This window comes from Chinchilla lanigera, unplaced genomic scaffold (genome assembly GCF_000276665.1).
Source record: "Chinchilla lanigera isolate Chin_1 unplaced genomic scaffold, ChiLan1.0 scaffold00046, whole genome shotgun sequence".
Lineage (NCBI taxonomy): Eukaryota > Metazoa > Chordata > Mammalia > Rodentia > Chinchillidae > Chinchilla > Chinchilla lanigera.
The window spans coordinates 2173137-2177284 of NW_004955447.1; the positions used below are offsets into that span (position 1 = coordinate 2173137).

Sequence of the window (4148 nt, forward strand, 5' to 3'; positions counted from 1 at the left end):
CTTCAAACCCTGGCCAGAGTTGAATTTCTAACTGCAAATCTGTTTATATCACTTTTTTTTAAAATTTCATTGGGCACTCCATCTTCTTCAAGATGTAACCAGACCAGTGCCAGGACAACAGTAAGGCAATTCTTTTTTTTTTTGGTTTGTTTTTTTTCCGGTACCGGGAATCAAACTCACACAACCTTGCGCTTGCCAGGCAGGCGCTGTGCCGCTGAGCTAAATCCCCAGCCCCAAGACATAAGGTTTTTAATGAACTGACCTCATCTAGCCTTTCTGAAATTCTCATTAGGTTAATAGCCCTGCTGTAGACCATTTGTAGTTCTTTGAGCTGTCCAGATTCTCTATGTGTCTTGGGTTTTACAAAAACTGTCGCCTCTATGTGAGCAGTCCCTCCTTCATCCTGTTAACCTTTATCAATCCAATCACTCTTTAAGATCCAGCTTTGACAACAAAACACAACTCCCTGTAAACAGAGGCAATAAGAAAGGAATCAAAGTATGTTGCTATAAAAAAAAAAGATGAACCCTGTAAATTTTTTTTTGTTTTAATTTTTATTTCTGGATATGGTTGAGCACCCGTGTGGTCCTAGTACTTGGAAGGCTGAGGCGGGAGGGTCTGCATGAGTTTGAGGCCAGCCTGGGCTACACAGTGAGTTCAGGGCCAGCCTGTACTATATACCGAGACTCTGTCTCAAAAAACCAAAACTACATAAATTTTTAAGAATAAATTTTTACTGATACATAAAAAAGATCCAGCTTTGAAGTCAAGTATTTGTCATCTTTCACTCCATCAGGTGGTGAAGTGGCCCTCTTCTGAGTCCAGTTAGATTGTGGCAGCACTCACTGTGAAGTGCAAGTGGTCCTCATGTCATTTTTGTACCGGCCTACGGGGACCATGACAGTAAGGAGGACTTTGATAGGTAGGTTTCTCTTGCACAAAAAAATATACATGATCAACACTTCTGGAACTAATAACCCTCAAAATAGACAATGCCTAACTCCATGGCATTATAAAGCGTTAGGTCAGCCTGGCCAGATGACATAGTCAATAGCAGAAATCCCAGTGAATGAAAACACCACCCCTGGGAGGGAAGAGTGTCTCCAGCTGGGATAGGAGGGGCTGGCGGATGTGAGGGGCTGGTGGATGTGAGGGGCTGGCGTGCTGCTGGAACGGCTCTGCTGGAGAGAGACACAGGTGTCTTGGACACGCCCAGGAGGATAAGGGGCAGGGAGCGGGGCGGGGAGCGGGGCAGGGAGCCGGCCGCAGCTGGTGGGAATGGTGGGGAACGCGTGACACCTCTGACCGTGCCACACTCTCACCTGGAGGGAAAAGCCCCAAAATAAGGCTAGAAGGTAGCACGAATGGCGGGGACCCTAATGGCATCATTTACTACTTGGGTCATTCACCACGCTAGTCTATAAATGATAATGGTACTGTACTTGCTTAAACAATCTTACTATAAATTAGATACCGTATTTGTACTTCAGCACCTTCTGGTTAAGGATCGTTGTAAATGAAACCTACAATGTCAGGCAAGTCAAGAGGATAAAGACGCGGGAAGAGCAGCGGGAGGAAAGGAAAAGGGATGAGAAAAGCAATTAAGACGTGTTGTGCCCAAGGACCGACTCCACACAAGGGGGGTAAACATTATGTATTGCACAAGTGTACTAATAAAAATACATGTGAGGATTATGTTTTTAAAAACTAGGTTTCTTTAGTCACTACAATATTGTCTTTTCCAATGTCTAATTTACAATTGGCTTTTTTTTCACTATTTGTTGCTTTTTGTCCAACTAGACATTCTATCTATTTACTGTGGAGACTGAGCTGAGGCCCTTCGCACTAAGCTACCTCCTCAGCCCTTTTACATTTTTTTATTCTTATAGTGAGTCTTACTAAATCACTAAGTTGCCCAGGCTGAGCTCAAACTTGTGATCCTCCTGCCTCAGCTTCCCAGAGTGCTGGGATGACAGGTGCCCTGGTTGCACCCTTGGTTTTGCTTTTCTAGGAACACTTGGTTGATACAACTACTCAGGAGCTGGATGGCAAAGCACACTGCTGCTGCGTGACCATTGTAAACACAACTAGCAGACACAGCACCCACTGCAGTGCCTCCGAAATGTCCTTAAACTGAGCCTCACCTACGTTAGCAGCACCAAATCTGCATTCACAGAGAATTCTGTTTTGCAACTGCCTCACCGTTCTGCAATAAACCAACTCCTTATGATGACCATGTTGACAGTGGATTCTTACAATTCCCTTGGAAATGCAATTTACATTTTTAGTCTAGTTTATTTTTAAACATTTGCTATGAGGAAAACTGTGCTCTTAATTTAAAGTATTTAGCCAGTTGTGGTGGCATGCAACTATACAGCCCACTACTTAGGAGGCTGAGGCAGGAGGGCCCTTTGAGCTCAGGAATTTGAGGTCAGCCTGAGCAACAGGAGACCTCAAGGAGAAAACCTGAACAAAGAAAGGTGATCTAAAATGAAATAACCGCCGGGCATGGTGGCGCACATCTATAATCCCAGCACTCAGGAGGCTGAGGCAGGAGGATTGTTGAGAGTTGGAGACCAGCCTGGGCTACAAAGTGAGCTCAAAGCCAGCCTGAGCTGCATATTGAGACCCTGTCTCAAAAAGACAAAATAAATACATAAATTAAGAAAAAAAAAAAGAAATAACCATGACAGCTGGGTGCTGTGGCGCATGCCTGTAATCCCAGTGGTCAGCGGAGCGTGGCAAGTTTGAGCTACTCAGTGAGGCCCTATTTAAAAAAAAAAAGTAAGCAGGAGGATGGTGTTCTTCATTGGCAGAGTACTCCTGGGTTGTATCCCAAATACAAAAAAATTACCTTTATTTTTTGTTTAAATTGTGTTCTTGACTGGACATTTATCTAAGTAACCAGCTTACCTCCCCACCTATTTTTACACGCGCAGAAGTTGTGGTACTTGGAGTTACACTCATCTGCCATGTGTCAGAGGTAAATAAGTACATTTTATTCCTTTGCAGAAGGAATCGATGGGATACATACAAACCGTGGTTAGCGTGGACCTGCTAAACACAGGCAGCTGACAGAGCTCACCGAAGAACACGCGGCTGCCGCCAGCACCCTGCGCATCTGAGTGTGCGGCCCTAGTGGTCGGTTTCTCTGGTCAGAGAACAGGATGGGCCCGTGATGACGGTGATAAAATGCGATAAAATGCGTGCCTTTGTCTCTCCTTGGAAATAACTGGTAGCCTCCATTCCCGAAGCACTCTAGCATCCACTCCAGCCAATAAACGTCTTCCTTTAATCTCCAGTGACGGATAGCACCCTAATCCCCGCACACAAGAATGACTTCAACTCCTCTCTTTGCCATCCCGGTTTTTTGACATCCGTGGTCCACGATCTTTAGTTTGTTTCAAATGCAAAAAAAATCGCTGTAGGGTGGGACCCTTGAAGGTTAATCTGGCTTGTTTGCATATCAGAAGAAGGGCGTGGTCACTTTAAAGGCACAGCCAATAAAATGAGTTCCATCACTTATTTATTAGAGATCAGAACAATTGTTCTTTTCTAGTTCCTCTCCCAGCTCACAATCAAGCGCTCCTCAGAGCTAGGGGAATCTTTTCAAGCTTCTCCCCCAGAACCAAGGGAAGTGATTGTTCTTTTTCCTTTTCCTTGCTCTCCCCTAAAGGCAGTATTTTTCCAATTTAGACCCGCTCTTCCTCCGAAGGAAGCCAGCCCCGCCAGTTCTGCGCTTCCGAGCAGCGGACAGAAAAGGTGGCCGGCAGGTTTGCAGCTGAGCTTGTACCTCCACCTGTCCTCTTCCACAGTGCTGGGAGCCGCACAGCCACTCTGCCTGTTTTCTCCTCCTCTGTCCTTAGCAGCCCAGTCCTCACCAACAGCACCTCCACACGTCCCAGTTTTTGGACCTAAACTTCCTGCACAGTCTTAGTCTTTTTCCACTTATAAAACTTCCACTTTTATTTGCACTTCCGTCTTCATCTCCTCACCTCTACTTTGTCCCGGCCTCTGTTATCACCACTTCAGAGCACGTGGGCAGGGTGGCTGACACCTTCCACGCCGCACCCAAGACTATTTTTTCCAGTTATTACCTCACCTAACAAGTGAGTGTGGATTTTACTAAGGACTTTCTCTTCACGGCA

General features: G+C 45.5%; 1 long non-coding RNA gene across 1 annotated transcript in view; it reads left to right on the forward strand.

The window, feature by feature from the left end:
• The window catches only part of LOC106149495, a 6205-nt gene extending 2096 nt beyond the window's left edge, over positions 1-4109 (forward strand). Inside the window, exons 2-3 of the long non-coding RNA XR_001235720.1 lie at positions 797-922; positions 3013-4109. This is a non-coding gene — a long non-coding RNA (uncharacterized LOC106149495). The remainder of the gene's footprint in view (positions 1-796; positions 923-3012) is intronic.
• The last annotated feature ends 39 nt before the right edge of the window (positions 4110-4148 follow it).